Source organism: Chiroxiphia lanceolata, chromosome 1 (assembly GCF_009829145.1).
Source record: "Chiroxiphia lanceolata isolate bChiLan1 chromosome 1, bChiLan1.pri, whole genome shotgun sequence".
NCBI lineage: Eukaryota > Metazoa > Chordata > Aves > Passeriformes > Pipridae > Chiroxiphia > Chiroxiphia lanceolata.
The window spans coordinates 33,705,841-33,725,980 of record NC_045637.1 but is presented as its reverse complement, the minus strand read 5'-3'; the positions used below and the strand labels follow the sequence as shown (position 1 = coordinate 33,725,980).

Sequence of the window (20,140 nt, the reverse complement as noted above, 5' to 3'; positions counted from 1 at the left end):
GATGAAAAGTTCACAACAGAGCTTCCTTATTTAACAATTAAGAATCAGTATCATGGTTAAAACACAATCATCTTTCAGTTTGCACCCTTTTAGAAATGAGCTAACTTTGCTTCACTGTCTTTTTATTCCCTTATATTATTTTTAAATACATCATTTGAAAGTCCAATGAATGCTGATGAAATGTTTTGTAAGAGCAGTGGTAAAAGTTTTAACTAGAAGAAAATAAAATAGTGTTAAATTTGAGATTATGAATCAGTTTTCAGAAAGAAATAGACACACTTTCACTTTTGTAGGCAAACATCAAACTTAGATCTGCTATTGTCAGTAGAAAGTTCAGAGTTTTGTCTTGGTAACCATGCTTGGCAGCCTTCTACACTGCCATGTCTTCTGTATTGGATCTACCTGATAAGAGAGATTGCAGAGATACACTAGTTATCATAATTGTTGGAATATGGAATCCAAAAGATTGTCATGGATCCCTAGAAAAGGAACAAAAATTGCTTAAAGCATCTCTAGTTTTATGTTGGATTTTGGATGCCAGTAGAAGATTTATATAAATATAAATAATATATATAGATATATTGACATGATCCAACCCCAACAAACAATCTGGTAGAGGCAATACAAGGAATACTGATAATAACTTATAAATGAAAAGTGATCACAGAATATTAGGTTTAATAGTAAAAATGACCATGAGATGTCTGTCTGAGGATAGATTTAAATTCAGCCGTGTACATAATTTGGGGCAGAAAATTTCAGGATATATATCAAAATCACCTGAGTGCCAAAATGCTTTCAGCTTGGGGCAGTTGAGATTCTAACCAGATTCCAGCTTTGCAGCCAGAGCTCCCCATTTGACTTCAGTTTTGATTTCCTTAGCTTTTGTAGATCTAAATTACATACTTCCCGTTCTTTCATGAAAGCAAATGTATTAATGTGCTTCTTTACCTGCTAATCTGACTAAGGATAAGTAAATGCACAAGAAACACTTCTGAAAGGGTTGTTCTAGATTTGATTGTTAATTTCATCATGGTCTTGCTCATTTTGACTTCACTTTGCTGTCAGGCCTCAGTCATAACATACACCACTTGTTATGCAAAGATCCTGCAAGTGATTTATGGAACTCAGCATGTATTTTATTTAAGGGCCAAATAGCAGCAGGGACAGATTTCATGCCTGTATGTGACCCTCTTTTCACTCTCCTACTTGCTGCCTCACAATAAATGACACATGTGCAACTCCAAAGATTTCTGTGCTTTTACAAAGTATTTGCAGCATTTATGTGCAGGCAAATGAGACCCCTGGGTACATTTTAGAATCAACATTTTTAAATTGTCAAAATTTCATCTCAGGTGACTATCATAAAAACTGCAACAAAATTTATATTGAAAATTGTCTTAACAAAATGTGCATGAATGAGCAAACTAAAAAGCTGCTAAGAAAAATTGATGGTGTTTGATGCATTAAAAATCACAACTACAAACTGTCAGCATTTTTAACCAGACATTTTCCTGTGCAGCAGAGCTGAAAACGGACATTAACATTCAGAAACATACCAAAAGCTAGTAGACTTGAACTCCTGCCACACTGAGGTAATTAAAATTTAATATGTAAGAAAAGTACTGAGAAGGACTGAAATTACATGGCTGTGCGTGGCCAGAGACTTTATCCTGTGCTGAGCAGAACTAGCACCAGTCTCTTTCAATCAGTGGAACTAATTGACTAAGTAAAGTGATCCCCAAGATGGATAGCGGTACCTGCAGACAACAAAAAATCAGGGAGATTAGAGGTCCCTGGAATCTGTGGAAAGATGCTGACGAGCTGTTACATCTTTTTCAGTCGGTTAGAACATGGTGCTAATAACGCCAAGGTCGTGGGTTTGATTCCCGTACAGGCCATTCACTCAAGAGCTGGACTCAATGATCCTTGTGGATCCCTTCTGACTCAGAATATTCTGTGATCCTGTGTGATTCTGTGATCTTTCCAGAGTAGCTCTGAAGGACAGGTGAACTTGGTTGCCTCTTGATATGGAGAGGCAACATGCAGCAGCCTCCCTGCTGGCGGTATTGTTGAAACTGGTCATAACTGCTCCTGAATAAGGAATACACCTAGTAAGGCAGGAAAGGCCCCTTTGCTGCCTATATGGTGCTGCACTGGAATAGGAGGCTGGGCTATATCTATTGAGTCTGCCCAACTTGGAGTCTGTCCCAGCTGCTCCTGCTCTGGCATCATGAAGACAGCACTGAGTAGAGAACAGAGTGTGCAGTACTCCCTGTAAAGGCCAGACACTGTCCACTGTACAGACAGATAAGATTTGTAGTGGTAGCTGGTTGCAAGCATGCTCATGCAACCCTTAGTGATGGCTGTGGATGACCCAGTATGGTCCCAAAAGATTCCTCAACATCAGCAGGAGCAAGACAAAATTAGGCTAGTGAATTAGTCACACCAGGCATGAGAAACACCAATCTTTATCCAGTTACACTACTAGAAAATGGAAATAAGTCTATACAGCAGTCTGAGTAAACGAAGAAGCTGTCCCAAGATAACAGAAGGAGAAGATAATGTGAAAAATGGAGTAACCCTGAAATGTGTCAACCACCCCCATGCTTACACTGTAGTAACTGAAACAATAGCTGACATTTACCATAAAGCATCACTCAGGGGCAGAGGAAATGACATTGTATTCTTGTCAGCAGTTCATCGCTGAGTTGCATGTGTTCTTGTGTAGCTCTGCAAAACCTGTACCTGTTTTAGTCACTCACCAAGCACAGGCGTGGCTTGTAGCAGGGAAAGAATGCTGTAAGAAGGGGAATACTAACCAGAACAGAAATTAAGCTGGGCTTGACAGCTGCAAGGAAAGTGCAGCACCGGCAAGATTAATAAGGTGCTTTCTGGAAGAAGACTTTTTGAGTATTTTCCAGGAATTCATGACACCCAAAGGAGTGAACAAATAATATGAGAGAAAGTAAAAGAGCAACATTCTTAATTCTTTAGTGCTCTCAATGTGTTGTGTATTCTCTCTGGTCTTTGACGGTAGAAACTGGAGGGCAGTTGAAGAGTGCTATTGGGAATTCATATAAAAGAGAAATCCCTCACATGCTATAGATAAAAACTTAAATATGTGTTATAGGATATGAATTGTTGTGCAAATCATTCTGTTCATCTTTGCTAAATTCATCCTGCAGCTATAAACTGAATTACATCCTGTAAGGGGGGAAAGCAGCAAAGTAGGGTAATGGCTTTCTGCTGGAATAAATCTGTGCAGCAATTTCTGTGAAGTGGGACAAAGACTGTAGGACAACGAAGATTTCTCTCTTTAAAAGCACATGTGCAGGCAGGGAAAATCTTATTTAAACGAAGTTTTGGATGTAAATTCAGTGTGGGTAAACTAGCTTTCAGAAATCTTATTTGCTTGTGTAGGATTGTAGAACTATTTAGACTGGAAAAAAACCTTTAAGTTCATTGAATCCATTCACATATAAGAAATATTTTGAGTTATTAATAAAATTGCTGTTTTCCCATAAACTGCTTATCTTGGACATCTCTGTTTTCCTCTTCATTCCCAGAAGTATGTCTAGAAATAAGCTGTAGGACTTGAAGTGCTGATTCATTGATGCTATTGGGTCATAATTTTCACAGGATGGATACAAGGTTCCTAAAACCATTGCTCATGGTGGTAAATAGGACCCCACTTGAAGTAAATTGCTGTTCAGCATGGGTAAGCAAGTACAGTGTGGTTGGGGCCAGCAAGAGCATGGCATGGTGGTAGAAAGTAAAGTTGGAAAGACTGCTATCCCTCTCCAAGTGGCAGGGAGAGTCTGAGACTCACACAGTTGCAGTAGCTGACAGGTAGCATCACAGATGTATATCCCACAAGGTCAGTTTTGTACTGCTGCAAGGGCAGATGTTTCTGGGGGCTCATTCCTTCCAGTCATTATCTCCCTGGCTGGCATGCAAATGCAGAAGCACCCTTTCTGGATGGCAATATTTCCAGGAATGCTGGTAGAGGACACTAGCTCATTAGACCTAAGGATTCACAGATCACAGTTTTCAAGCTGTCTCCACATTGTAATGCTGAGAAGCAGTCTGCAGATTTTGTATAAATTCCAATTTATCTCTGTCAACAATCACGTATATTCATATTTAACACAGAGTTCCTGCTATTGATGTATTAGGCAAAGGAAGACTTGGGAAAGCAATCTTACCTCAGATGGCAGAAGTCAACATTTTTCAATGCAATCATTATTTGTCTTTACATACCAAATCCATCAAGTTTGCAAAACTGCTGTTATATTTTATAGAGTCTCAGAATATAAATCTCTTAAAAATACAGGTTTTCAAAAGATCTGGAGAGAGCTTGGACCAAAGGTCTCAGCTCAGTTAGTTTCTATGATTTTTTTTTCTTCTAAATGGTTTAGTTATTTTTGAGCTTCACAAACAAATTTTAAGATCTGTTTAAATTGGACTGAGCATGAAGAACTGATCTTGAGAAGTTATAGCTGCATCACTTAAAAAATTTACATTGGTGTGGGAAATAGACCTGGACAATCAAACCAAAATTCCTCCATGACACAGGAAGTTTAGAAGTTTACTTGCTTTCTATCAGGATCTGGTAAAAATTTAATTTGCATTATAATTAGGGTTACTGTAATATTTCATAGAATCTAAAATACTAAAATAACATAAACATGAGACAAAAACAAATTGCTGAAGAGATATTTTTAAATTATTTGTGAGTCCTTTGATCTTTTAGATTTGTAAGCTAACATAAATAAGCACTGCTCCTCTCTTCGCTTTTTTTTAATGCGTATAGATTTATCTTTCAGCGAAGCAAGGTAAATGTTTCTCATTTTAGCTCAGTAGTGATTTTTCCTTTAAAAAGATTCAATTTGTTCTTACCAATTATTAGCAACATCTTGAAAAGGGGTTCTGCTAATTAATCAAAGACTTCTTGTGAGCTCAGACAAGCCAGCCCCAACTGACCTTGAGAGTATATGAAGGCACAGAAGTAAAGACAAGAATTTCTTGGCCAAAGAAAACATCTTTATTCTTTTAATAGGCATGGAGGAAAAGACTGCTTAGTGCAAAGAACTCCGTGCAGCTGAGCTCTTTTACAATTTTAGATGGAGCAAATGAGGCCATGAAAAACAATAATTTTCAAAAGTATACAGGCTTTCACTGAAGTCAGTGGTAAAATTTCCTTTTCTTTCTAAAAACAGATCTACCAGAGCTAGGCAGCTCTGGAAGTCCCATCTTAATTGGGCTGTTGCCACTACAAGTGTTTTTCATGCCAGGAAGAGACTCTCTGCAGCTTAATATTGGCATCCCACATGTCATTATAATGGGAAGAACATCATACTACTCCACTCACCTCACATTATTTCTTGCAAAAGAAGTAGACCATCTTTGCAGATATAAATTCACCCCTGTTTTCTGGATGAGCATACCAGCAAAGCCCTGCTTAAACTTTGGGGAAAAGCTGAGCTAGGCAGAGCACTGGGGTGGAGCTTGAGCACTTTCTGTTCTCAAATTCTCTATTAGAGTCCATGAATATCAGCCTCTAAAGAAGCATATTCACAAGATAGTCAGAAATGCTGACTAAAGACAACATCCAAGATTAAAAAAAGTATTCTGTGTTGTTAACTGTTGGTTTTACTTGAGGTAAACTATAGAAAGAAGTCAAGTGTCTCCAGACATTCAGATTTAGACAAAATCATCTCAAAACATAATAAAGTCACTTAGGTAATTATTATCATATTGTCATCAAAATTTCAAAGTAAGAAGGAGTAGCATACAGTAGAGTTTAAATTTATTTCCTTTGTGCTCTGTTACTGGCCTTGTCCAAGGACATTTATACAGCTGTCCTGGTGCAGTAATCCATTCTTGATAAATTCTCAGGTTAGTTCAGAGAATACCCAGCAGTTCATCTCATTTAGTCCTTTTAAGAGATGTTTTATAGCCACTCAGGAGGGTCCTCTTGCACCCAAATGCCTTTAATGAGCCAGATTAACTCTTTATGCCAAGCTTACAGCTTCCATGACATTTGGCAGGTCAGTGGGAAGCAGTCTGTTACTATTTGAGACAAACAGCAAAACTGCCTCATACCATGCATTTTATTTGAACTGGGGTTCAGACCTCCCACTAGCCAGAACTGAGCAAAGCAATGATTCAGAAAATTTGGACACTGTGTGAGAAGGAGAAAGGTCTGATGAGATTCACTCTGTCCTGCTGATCGAGGTGGCTCAGCATTCTGAAGAACTGTTATCATAGAATCATAGAATGGTTTGGGTTGGAAGGGACCATCTTCCAGTAGACCAGGTTGCTCAAAGTCCCATCCAACTTGGCCTTGAACACTCCCAGAGAGGGTTATGCTTTTGGGCTTGGTTTTATCTCTGACCATGTGAATATAAGGTTGTAAATGACAGCACGAGCTTCACATTGCACAAGTCCTCATCCTCATAGTGTGATAAAAGAGTGAGGGCATCCCATTTAGGCTCTTGGCAAGACTCAACATTCCCTTTCCGACACGCTGGATCAGACAGTGCCTGCCTGTGGAACAAATGGGCAAGATCAGGAAAGAAACTATATCTACCTGGCCCACATTTCACACACTCAGGGTGAGTCCTAGTATGGGAATGTCTATCCCCTTCTAATCTTCTGTCAGTATTTTCTCAGAGACGGCACATACATTTCTTACTCCAAACTACCTATGGCTAAGACTGAACTTTTAATTTCAAAACCACTGCATGTCATTCCAGTGCAAAAACAATTTTTGAAAAATGGCATTCACTTTAAAATAACATTTTATTGTTCTTAAAAAAAAAAAGAGCCACTTGCTTTGAAACTCGAAAAGGTTACATTTTCCAACCGAGACGATACAATAAATATTTAATTTTTGTAGGTTTTTTTTCTTTGTCTTTTTGAAGGAAGTCACTGGAGACTCCAGACATATTGAATGAAGTGTTCTGTAGGTCCATGTAGGTCCATGCTCCTTGTATTTTTTCCACTTTCACCATATAAACATCTAAAAACAACAAATGACTTTGCAATGGATGAGTAGACTAGATGTCTGAACATTATGTTTGCCTTTTTTTTTTAAGCCTCCTTTTTATATAGAAATTGTCTGACTAGGCTTGAAAGTACTGCCTGTTTAAAAGTTATTTACTGTTATGCAAACAAGCATGTTAGTTTCCTCAGACTTAATTTAGAATATTTATCCCCAGAGAATCTAGGACCCTAAATCTAAGGATAAACTGAGGCTATTTGTTTCCCTGAGGAATCTGCTCCACAGATACGACAGCAACTGTGCACTAAAATGGCAGCAGTGTCACAAGTTCATTTGTATGCCAGACTTTGTCTGGAACTGCAACACAGCAGCAAGCTGTTGCACAAAGCCCAGCATATTGTTATAGTCAGGGTAAGGCAGTACTATGCTCAGGACAAAAATGTAGGAAAAAAAATATTTCTAATTTAGTTATGATGCAAACACTCATTAAATAATTTATTTGGATAACTCAATGTTTTAAACCAAGCTCTTCAGTTTCAATGCTTCTTCTCAAAAAGTCCTTCTGAGATTATACTGGCAGTGGCATTAATTGCCAACTCCACAAAAATTAAAAATTTTTTGCCACAATTTTTAGGTCTCTTTGGTTTTTACTTCTGATGTGGATTAAAGCCTGCAGTCACAACTCTGATAGTTTGAAGACATTTGATCCTACAGTATTTATCCATTATTTGCTTTGTTTACCCAAGGGAAAATTAAGTGCCGTGCCTATGAACAGTGAGACCCACAATACACTGTGATCTTTGACAGATGTATTTGGGGAAAAAAAAAAGAAAAGGAAAGCTGCATCACTAACTTGGGAAGCCAGTTTTGAAAACTGCCTGCCTTTGCAGGTGCACCTCTAATTATTTGTCATGAAAACTATACAAAGACAATAATACATCTCATGAAATGATGATTCAATATTATTTTAGTTAGCAAACTATCTTTTTCAATATGGAAAACTCATCTTTTGAAACACAGGAAATTTCACCTGAACATCAGGAAGAACTTTAAGGGTGACTGAGCACTAGAACAGGTAGACCAGAGAGGTTGTGGGGCTCTCCTTCTCTGGAGATATTCAAAAGGCATCTGGTCACAATGCTGAGCAATGTGCTCTAGGGAACCTTGCTTAAGCAGGAGGGTTGGACTAGATGACTTGCAGTGTTCTCATCCAACCTTTCTCATTCTGTCTTTCATTGTCCTCATTCTAATCCTTCTTGAGTAACTTCACAAGGCACATCACGAGGCAGTAGGGAAGGGTTTTACATCATTACTGTTTAATCTAAATATAAAACTGAAGAGACACTAGACGGAAACCTGAAGCCTCCCGGTACCACACCACACCTAATACCACACCCCTCTGTTAGAGGAATAAACTAAAAGCCTCATTTTGCTAACTCCTGGTAGCCAGTGGGTTCCTATTGAATATCTGAGCTCCTCAACACTCTGCAGATTAAAGCCCAGAAGAATCTAAATCCATGTCATCCTAGGGGAGTTTGGCAGTGTCTGTGGCAACCTCTTTTAAGTTGATTCATGGAATAATACAAAACATCAACCCCACAAAGCTGTTCTTATATACTTGGTTAGGTGGCAACATGATATATTAATGCCCTGAATCATTATGGCAGAGGAGCAGAATAAGCATAAAGGATGCATTAAAATATAAAGCCTTGACCTACTCATATTTAACATAGGAGAGCTGTTCTCTGGTATTAAGTTATGTGAGCAAAATCCTATTAAAGAGATTGAGGTGATTTACACAGCATTGAGCAAAAGATCCCTAGAAGTGTTATTATGGAATATTTGTTTCCAAAAAAGCAGGGAAGGGTAGAGGACTAAAACTCTCACTCTTACTTACACTGAATATAATAAGTGCTATGTGAACAGGCCTTGTGAATTTGAGACAGAAATTGAGCAAATTTTAATGTTAATGGAAGGAGAGATCTTTTTGAGGGGTTTTTGCTGACATTTAAAAATTATATAGCTACTTATAGGAAAGCCTATGAGTAAATTTACAGACTAAGAAACTCTGTGAGAAAATGAGATCAGAGCCGGACAAGTAGCTTTCATCAAAAACATACCAGGAATGGGAAGCCCATCTTTTAAGAATGATATATAAGACTTGAGTCAAGGACAGAAAAAAAACCTTTCCTTTTTTAAGGGGAAAATATAATCTGAGTATTAGAGTGCAGATCTGTAGCTGGAATAAATTGATATATCTTCCCTGGAATCATTAGAACTATGCTAGCAGAAAGCATGCATAGTTGGTATGGACAAAACCTCACGTAACAAGAAAACTAGGAGGGTAAAAAGCCTGATTGTTTGTATGCATACTTAAAATTCTCAGGATTGGCCCACTAGTAGGAATCAGCAGCTACTTTAAAGAAAAGACAGCTTTGCTCCCAAATACACAACTCAGGGTAGGCTTAGTCAGCAGACACTTGAAGGCATTTCTTCTCTATGAAGTATCGTAATTGCTTTCACATATGGCAAATACAATTATGTATCTCACCAGTAGGGTGGATTATAAATGAACAATGACTTGTATTTCAATAGATAGCAGCTGTTTCTGTAAGGAATGTTACAGGAACTTGTGGCTAAAGCCAAAAAAAAAAAAAAACAAACCACAAACAGTCAGGTAAAGGGGAAAATGTAAGTTCCTGATCCTGAGAAAAGAAAGAGCTGGTCTTAAATTAGCTGCTCAGCTTGCTATACCCAACCCTATTCAAATATGCAAGAAGGATTGATTTAAGAGAGTATGCAAAACTTCCCTCCCTCAGTAAGGGTACGGTTACTACTGAAACATGTGTGCCTTGTTTTAAACAATCTCCATGAAAGAAGGGCACAAAATGCTCATTTGGGCTAAAATTATTTCACAGATTATGGAATTTACTGTGTCTTATTTATAAAAGTGGCTACCATCACAGATGTGAACTGTACAAACGGACAGAACTGATTGATTACTCCATAGATAAACTCATTTCACACATAATCAAGAAAAATTAACATTTGAAATATGGGAATAAGTACAGAATCAATTCCGTTTCCAGTATAATAATAAAGTTGTTTTAGATGCATAAGAAATGCAATTAAAAAGGTGCCCCAAGTAAAAAGAGAGAGTTTGTTATGAACACATTCTTTTCTCCATAGTTTTTTGTTTTCCTTCTTCTATTAGACAGATCATCCAACATTAGTAATATACTATTGCTGCTCCACTAAATATCAGTAAATTAAGTTCAGGACAGTAACACAGTAAAAGAATAGTATACTAGTCTCTGTCTTCACAACAGCATGCAAAGAATAATACAGTTGTCTATGACATTAAATGGCAGCAACAAGAGCCACTTGGACTTGCATACACTAATGTCTGGTTTGGAGCACAATCTAAGATTTAATCTATGTTAAAAAGAAGGTATGTTTCTTTTTAAATATTTTACCCAATTTAAAATCACATTTTACATTTAAAATCCTGACTCCGCTGAAGTCAAGCAAGTTTAGCCTTCAACTTCTGTGAATTAAGATTTTCCACAGCAGCTTCCATATAAGCCTTTACTGACTTATAATAGGCATTTATGTGGCAGTACTGCTGAGATGTGCCAGCAGTACTGTGTGCTCTACCTGCTATGAGAGACCATCCCAGTCTTGGAGATCTGTCATTTCCATCTATTATCATCCACCTGGGCAAAGGAGACTGAGGTCAGACTAGTAACAGAGGCAGCAGAAGGCTTTGTACCCTCTATTCCATTTTGATGTCATGGCTATTGTGTTATTTTGCAGCTACTTTGAGTGAGTTTGTCCACAAAACATACTCTTTAAGCTATTCCCAGAAGTAGCTATTGTCTGACAAAAAGGTAATCAATATTGGTGAGCTTCAGAATTTTTCTTGCGCATTTTATTTTCTCTGTGATGTGCTAGGGGAATAGTTTCATCTGCAGTTGTGGGGTGGAAAGAGAAAACAAAACAAAATTAAACTCCCCAAATTTAATATCTCCCCAAGGCTCTGACTGGCTGTGCTGCTAGTTAAATTCACTTGACTTACTTTGCCTCCTAGACAACCTTCATATTTTTTGTTGTTTGAAAATTTTATGAGCAGTGAGAGTAACTTCCTCTCCTTATAATTGATATTTATAAAATGACTGTTTGCCTGGTATCCCAGGTACTAGAACCCTCTTAAACCCTCACATGCAAACTCCACAGTGAGCGGGTCTGATCACACATCTGAAGGGTTGGACTTTCACCACCAAACTGAGGAGAACAGGGAAGGTCTATTGCTATGCTTCGTCCCAAGTTCCATCTAGTCTCTTTAATGACTGCATCAGGCCCTCCACCAGAAAATAAATTCAACTGTGCTTCTATGTGAGACTTATTGAATTAAAAAACTACAGAACAAAACACTTTCCCTAAACCAACATCAGAAGTGCTTTTTGCCCTGGCTCAGTTCTGTTTGTCTTTTCCCCTCACCCTTCTCTGAGGGGTAAAGTATCTTCAAATATATTATGGGATAAGCATCACTCAACAACCAGCCTTAGTCACCTAGTAATCCCCTCTTCTGAAGTGAGATCAATCATGTCACCACTTCAGCTGTTTAGCCAGATTGAGATGTGGGTCTCAGGGAGGTGAGCTGCTGCACCTTACACCTTGCTCTGGCTGCAGCCCATGAGCTGCATTGCCTTGGGCCCCAGCAGGCTCCATAAAATCTTTTTTTCCCAAGATTGCATTCTCCCTGCCACCAGGCATTACCTGCATGATCCTATTTGGATGAACCTCAGAACAGCTTTGAAAACGTAGCCTCACCTTGTCCTGCAGAGGCAAAAATGGGCCAAGATAAGAAAAAACTCACAAGTAGGATATATTTCTGCTAGTTTGTCAAACACAAGTAGAGGAACCCAGCAACTCCTGGACAGTGATAAGATCAGTGTGGAATCATACTGGTGGTTTACAGTACTGGGATTTCTTTGAAGCATAGCCTAGCCCTGTGAATGCTAAGTTAGGGCAGATGAGTAGTCTCCTAAACTCTACTTAGCTATCATGTTGAAGAGACCATTAATGTTCCTAGCAAGATCACTGTTTTTGACACACCAGTTAAAAACTCAACTAAAAAAGACATCCATTATTAAAAATATAATGTGGAAAAAGTGACCTAGTACAAGTGTTCCTGAAGGATAAATAGCTTGTGAGAATAAGTAAAAATACCATAAAACCTTGGCTCATGCACAAGGAGGAGACTCACAGGGAAGGAGGAGGCTGCTCAGTATTCTTATGTGTAGGACAACCCCAGGGACAAAATATTTACAAGATCACAACTAACACTCAGTCATGCAACCCCATGGGCCACTGCCATACTTTTTTTTCTGTGTGGTAGAGATATTTGTCTCAAAGTGGTTTGGAGGTTCACCTGAGAGTTATACAGTTTATCTGATGCTAAATCCAGAGCAAAATTAGGTCTCACTCATTGCCTCTCTGGTTGTGAAAGTTAAAACCTTCTTTTTCAGGACAATGGAAGGAAGAATACCTTAATTATCCGTACATAATTAGTGCTGTAAGCATGGGTCCAACCACTTCCCTATTATGACCAAGGTGGTGTTCTTTGAAGTGCTGGCAGAAATGTTCATGTGGGAGATTGTGCTGCACTATCCTCCCAAGTTTTTTTGCTGCAGTGTTTGCATATTGTTTACTGGACTGTTGTGAATCCTCGACCACATTTTATGTTAGTCATGGGCAAAAAAAAAAGCCTCGACTAAAGTGATTCCTGTGTGTGGTCTGAAGCTGATTATCACAAAGTCAATCAGTCACACCTTCATACATCTCCTCTGCAAGTCTCTGGGGTATGGAGAGAGTTATTTTTATACAAAACAACTGTATTTCCCTGTATGTCTAATAAACACAAACCGTCTCATATTTTCATCACAGGCATAGGCAAACCACCATTCCCTGCAGCCCTGTGCAAATAATAGATTGTCTGATGGAAACTTTCTAATTTACTGGCTTTGTGAAACCAAGATGTATATACCTACAAGTTTTTACATACCTTATTTTCTCCATTTTTCAACTAAGACCTTTGCTCAAACATTAAAATCTTTGTCAACTGTATGGTGAGTAATGCCTGTGAAGTTTGGCTCTTCTGCAGGGGAAAGTGTTTTTGGGGTGAGGGGCTGTGAGGACTATCTGAGTGAAATACTGCACATAAAAGATTCAAAAAATCCCAGAAAATATTTTCAAGGAAACTTGCAGATATTCTCAAGGGTCTCTTACAAATGACTAAGGAGGTGCTGCCTTCACTGAGTTTGTAAAGCACTTTCAACTTCAATCTCTGTCTCCAACAAGGTGAAAAGTCCTGTGATGTTTGCTACTACCCACATCTAATTTGAACCATTTAGCAAGGCCTCCAGTTCATTGTTTTAAAATCATACATCTTAAAACTGCACAGCTGTTCACCTCTGATTGCCAGCTAGATAACAGCTATTAAATGCAAGCCATAAGACAAATATTTCTGCAGATTTGCTAAGTTATAGCCATCCAAAAATATTCCCTCTGCTGCCCAATATGCAAACACCCTTTCTACTGTTAGGTTTTATGACTGCCAAGGATGGAAGTTGTAAAGAATGTGATACTATTGCGCTGTACCATAAACTGCTATTTCACTAGATTCCCCAATTTCTTTGGGGAAACCTAGCACAAAAAAAGCAATTTACATGGAAAAACCACTAGTTTATTAGAAATATCTTTCTTCTCAGATACAGTCAAGTACATTACCATAAATATGTTTTACAAATATGGTGTTCTGAGTACAGACCACCCCTACAAATGGCTGTGGATAGAAACCTGGGGGTTGCCTGCACAATACAGCTTCTCCAGTTCTAATAGTTTTGCATTAATATGGTGTGAAAAACCTATATATAGAATGCTTTTGTTAAAATCAGATTATACTAATTCTATATGAAGTCCTTTAATGAAAAATGTTTAATGGCTGAAATACTATAAGACTGCAGTTAGAGTGCAGGTGCAAAAATGATATTCTACACTCCCTGGAGAGCAAACTTGTACATACTGTGAAATATCAATTAAAGTTTATAGTTGCCTGTACCAGTTAAATGTCTTTTTCATGGGAAATTTTCGTCTTCTCTTATGAAGCACTCACTTGGGTTAAAATGTGTACTGAATTATGTGGGCATTTTGAGTTATTAAGGAATAGATGTGTTTTACAAGCAAGCTGTAAGCATTCTTTGCAGTTTTTATGAGGTCATCTACACGACTTTTAAATGGTGCTCTTGGCCAGTCTCGATTCTCAGATCAGTTCATTAATTCACACAGCTGTCTTTAAAAACTACAAGAATAATACATACTGCAGTCTGGAAGAAAGAGGTGGATTTCAAGGCTGTATTTCAATCAAGGGGCCTGTTGACATCCTAAACTATGAGAGGACAGCCTAAGCTGTTTCATGAACAGCAGCAAGTTCACATTTGAAATATAGCTTGCTTAATTGATTTCTTTTAGAATATATGGAGAAAGGATGCAAAATTCACTTTCAAATGAGCACACCTCCCAGAAAGTGTCAGCTGGGACACACGCAACATTCGGTGCTGGCAGAGGTTGTCCCAGTAAAATCTTACATTCTATGGTATATATGCTATGGTAGTCAGCCTGCTCACATGTTGCTGAATCTGAATGGAGAACACCTGGATTTAATTTCTGATTCTGACACACTTCCTGGGTGGTTTTGGACAGGTGTCTGACCTCCCTGTTCTTCTGTTCCACATCTTTTTATATTTTTGAATAGTACATCTTCCTTTTTAATTTCTTACCTATCTTTTTCTATCTTGTTATCTTAAAAAGTTTTTGTGCCAGGGTTTGCAAACTCTTGAGACCTCAAGATACTCTTCAAAAGAAAATAAATTCTGAAGAATACTGATACAGGAAAAACCTGTTAAGCGGATGTTTAAAAGGATGCAACCTGACCTGAATAATTTGTATCAAAACTTTCTAAGACCATGTGCTCCCTATTTTTAATATGCTTCTCCACAGTCTGGTAGAGACCAAAAGTCAAAATCTAAGGTATAGTTGCAACTAAGCAGGCATGTGATGGAAAAGGGACAACCCTCATGGAGTTTCATTCAGAATGTGACGATTCTGAACATGAGGATCCACCACAAGAATTTCAGTCTCCACCTTGATTGCAAGTAAAAAGTGGTACAAACAGTTAGTACAGAACTGGAACCTGTGATATGTTTATACATGGTTTTGGGGGGTTTTTTAAGATATTTGAATTAAGTCAAATAAAGTTGTTTAGAGGCATATTTGAGCTGAATTTCCTGCAGCTAATTAATGGATAATGTTTTAGGATTCACTAAATCCTGTTTTCTGAATGTGCTTAAAATGAAAACAGTCATCCTGCAGTGTTGTTGCTAGGCCTAAGCTCTTTCTTTTACTTTAGGATCAAACCATATTGCGAGATGTTAGCAACTGGAGCCATTTTGTAGCCTGCATGGGCAGGGTGGATGATTTGAGACACTCTTCAATTTAGAAAACCTGCTGTAACCTCTAGTTCTACTTACCAGTCTCTGCAGGCAGCTCAAGGCCAGCAAGTGCCCACTGTCAGTATGCTGAAATATCTCAGTTCACCTATAGTATTGAACTGTACAAAGAAAGCAAATCCCACCCAGACTCCCAGATGACTTGAGTCAGGAACAGTCAAGAACATATCTTATTGAGTTTCAATTATTTGATGGGGCACAAAAAAGTCTATCTTCTGTCCACAGAGCAAAAAACTCAGGGGAAAAATAGGGAAGCTAAGGCAGGGCAAAAAGAAGAAAGTATTCTGTAAAAGTATATCCATAATTCCTAAACCAACCAAATTATCTGATTTCTTTGGTAGGAACTGGAAAAACACTGGCAGTGACACATCTATCACCGCTTTACCTGTAGAGGCATGGCACACGTTACTTACCTCCCATTTGCTCTCTGCCTGGCAGCAGAGATCAAAGCAGGAAATGTCAAGCAGTATGTGCTCACTATGATCTTCCTCCATAACATACCCAGGAGCAGTTTTTCCTGAAGAAGCGTGCCACAGCTATGCGTTGTGATTACTGACAATTGCTGTGATCATATTCAGCCTGACTCAGCACAAAATGCGGGGGCAGGAGACCAAGGCAGCCCAGCTTGCAGTGGGAATGGAACTTTCCCTGCCATGTGGTAAGAATCATCATGTGGGATGCAGTCAGCAGCCTACTGGTGCACTGTGAAGGTGCAATAAGAGTCCTTGTCAGAGGCACTGTGAACCAAACAGCATGTATGCAAAATAAATTGTGATAAGGGGCTACGGATCAAACTTACAGACTTGGAGGAAAGAAACAGAACAGGGACCTTCATTTAAAATATAATGCAGTTAAATGCCATTGAAGAAGGAACGTGAGGGATTCTGGACAAAGAGAGGCAGAGTTACTATCCTAAGCCTCCAAGGCATGACTTTATTAACTAGCCTGAAGAGAAATAGTGTAAGAAGACAACTGAGTCTCTATTAACACATCCTGTAAGGCAGTTGCTGTGCACATTAAATCTATAAATGTACATAAATGACAGTGGAAATCACTGAAGATCAGATATAGCCCGCTTTTTAACTCAGAGCAAGGAAGAATAGCATAAACCATCAATACTGACTGAATAAAGGTTTTAAAGAAATGCAGGATACGTGCTCTGAAAAGTACAGAAACTGTTCTACCCTCATTTTTGTCAGAGCTCAAGGGTTGGAAAAAGCAGAGCTTTGGGCTCCTGCTAGCTACACCACCACAGGACTTCAGGAAAGATGATGTTTTCCTGCAGTGGACATCCTTCCCTCCTGCTGCCTGTGCGATACGTACTGAAATCCAGAACCACATAATTTGAATACCTGCTACCTATTGAGAAGATATTATTTGTTAGAATGCCTTCTTCCCTGAAGAATCATGCTAAGTGCTGTCACTTGGGTTTTAGCCTGTTTTTGCCCTTTTGTCCTTTTTGTGAGTTAATTTTTTGTTTTCTGAGTCTCTCTTGTAAGATAATACTTCTCAGTACTGTTAGTAATGTGCAATACAGGACAGCCAGAGTCCTACACTTTGATTCAAGCATTACCTCAAACATCTCATTCACCAGTGAAAACACTGGGCATTCTCATAGTTCTCATAGCCAGATAGGAGACAAGAGGCAAGTCTTCAATGCATATCACATCAAGTAGGAAACAGAGAAATTGGGGGTGTTCCATTCCTGCAAGTGGCCAAGGCCAGGCTGGATGAGGCTTTGAGCAACCTGAATCACAGAATCACAGAATATGTTCAGTTGGAAGGGACCCAAAGGATGATTGAGTCCAACTCTTAGCCCTACACAGGACCATTCCCAAGAGTACAGAATCTGATCTAGTGGAAGGTGCCCCTGCCCATGTCAGCAGAGTTGGAACTAGGTGATTGTTAAGGTCTCTTCCGACCCAAACCATTCTGTGATTCTATGAACACAAAGAAAAATTTGCAGAGGCCTCTCAAATACTTATTTACAGTCTATATATCTACTTTCCAATACTGACCTTTTAAATTGTATCTTTCATCTTCAAGTCTGCACAGGAGTTCATGACAAGTATATATGTGTCTAGATTGCCCTTAAAATATCTTCAGAAGTGTCTGGAAAGAGCTATAAGCTCCAGCCATGCCTCTGGAAACCTCATTATGGTCCCTGACTTATTCAGGGCAAGCTGGCAGGACCTTCATCATCACAGAGAAGGTGAAGAAAGTTGGACAGTACATGGATGATGACAGTCCACATATTGTGAAACCTGTGCCATGTGAGGATAAATGGTTTCCCTTCCAGGACAAATCTCTTTTTCATTTTAAACCAGAATGGCTGCCACTGAATACATTGCAAATAAAAATAAAAAGTTAACCCTGGGTACAGGGCTTTCTTAGTCCTTGACAGTGTTGGCATTTTGTGGAAAAGTAATCAAACAGGTCTTAAAATACTTTCTGCTGTAGCAGGCCATTTGTAACTGTGAAACAGGGAAGGCTGTGACAGCACACGGGCATCCCCAGACACCCTTAGAAAAGACTAACCCTTGCTTCTTGTACTTCTCTAGATTTTCTGCCAGGAAAGCACTTGATACATGAAAAGACAACAAAGATGCAATATCATTCACTCTTTGAATCTTTACCTCCACAGCTACTTCATGCTCCAGGCCCCAGGTAACACTGCCTATGGTTGATGGTACTGTTACTTTCTCTTTGTGGTCTTTGCTATGTTTGGCAGGTAAAGGCCATTAAAAGGAAAGAATTGCAGTGCTGCTCAGTATGGCTTAGCTTGACTGTTAGCTTAGCTTAACCATTCACATTTAACAATACCTTTATTATATAACTCTGACATATAATGTTTGGTCATCTGGCCTGATATCTGGCTTCTTGGACAGAAAATATACCTTTCCCAAGTCACTTCCTTCCATGGATTATGATAGTCTTGAATGTTTTGAGTGAATTTGCAGTGAAGTTTGCTTTCTCTTTAGTTATCCCAAAGGAATCTCTTGTGAGTCCCCTGCACCTTTGAGCCTGCCACATATAGCAGTTGAGAAGATGGCACCATTTCCAGTATTACTTTTTTTTTTAGCACAGTTGGCTTCCAGGAACATTTGAAAGTATTCAAGTCATCTGCTCCAGCACTGCTTCAATTATTCCATTTTTCTCACCTATGTACTTTATTTCTAACAGTGTATAAAAAAGACATGACACAGGAGTTTTGGCAAGGACCCTCAGGGCTTTTCCTCCTTGGGTCTTTTCCAGGACATAGGCACATTAGACTAGCAATGATTTTAAAAGAGTCGCCCCTACTTCAGGCATGAGTTGGCCACAGCAAGAGCTGTGTTTCATGAGTGCTTTTGCCCCTCTGTCTTCCTTTACAGGATTTCAGACGATGGAGCAAAGCAGACGGTCCTTAGCTGTTGTAACTGCTCCTACGTGACTTCCTCTTCTTCCACTGCCTAGAAGTGAGCAGGAAAAGCAAACAGCAAACACTTTCTTTTTTTTTTTTTTGCAACAGTTGTTCTAGTCTGCAGCTGTGTTTAATTAATTACTTGGGTAAGTGAGATGGATAGAAGAGCTTTTGAAAGCTGTTGAGAAGAAAGCTGTCTGCAAGCTAATTATACTGTTATAATAATCCCATGGCATTCCTCAGACTTTTCATCCCCTGACTGAATAACAGTTTAGCAAAATATCCAAGGATCACTTATAGTTTTGAATAAACAGCAGGGAAGAGTGGCAAAACAAAATAGGATCTAGTTAGGAACAACTAAATGTTTTTCAGCTTGCTCACAGACGAATCATAAAAGATCAGGTACCAGGAAAATACATGGAGGATTTTCAAAATGTTTCCCCTCCTTTACAAAATATTTGTTTAAGTTTGCTTTTTTGCACTTTAGGTGGTTGACATAATTCATTTTAATGAAAATACTTAATGCTTATCAGAACCACTTGGGAAAGTTCCTTGTAACTGCCAAGAAGGAAAAACAACCAGAATATCATGTAGCATTTTTGCTCATTTTGGGAAGAAAAATATGTATTTGAAAACTGAAACAATAATACCACAGAGCCAAATGAAAGATTTTTCAAGGACTTAATAACATGGACTTTCTTTTTCCAGAACATACATTTATTGTCAAACATCTTAGGTTACACCTGAGAAATTAGATTGGGGGGCAGAATGGAAACATTAAGTACCTGGTGAATTGGGGGACATGTAATAACAACAGGACAAGTTGGGTGTTTCTTCCATAAAATGCTGTAAGACAGGTTTCTTCTGTGTGCATAACTGCACATTGCAAATTGCTCATGAGAGAGACACAATACATGAATCCCACTGGGAAAAGTAAAGAATAAAAATGGACGAGATCTTCCAATCTGTGGCCACAGAATTGGTTTTATTTCAATATGTTTATCTCTGCATAAGCCTCGGTGAGCTTTCAGTGCATACATCATTCTCAATACAGGTACCAATTATAAACACACAATATCCTAACAGGAATATTTCTCCTGCAAACATATCTGAAAATAAAGATGAGTAAAACCAGTGCCAGCCAATGTCTAATGACAC

At 38.7% G+C, this 20,140-nt stretch overlaps 1 long non-coding RNA gene across 1 annotated transcript in view; it reads right to left on the bottom strand.

Annotated features, from left to right (window-relative positions):
- The window catches only part of LOC116792261, a 44,538-nt gene extending 26,199 nt beyond the window's left edge, over positions 1-18,339 (bottom strand). The window contains exons 1-2 of the long non-coding RNA XR_004359039.1: positions 18,216-18,339; positions 280-402 (exon numbers count right to left, since the gene is read on the bottom strand). This is a non-coding gene — a long non-coding RNA (uncharacterized LOC116792261). The remainder of the gene's footprint in view (positions 1-279; positions 403-18,215) is intronic.
- Between the last annotated feature and the right edge of the window lie 1,801 nt (positions 18,340-20,140).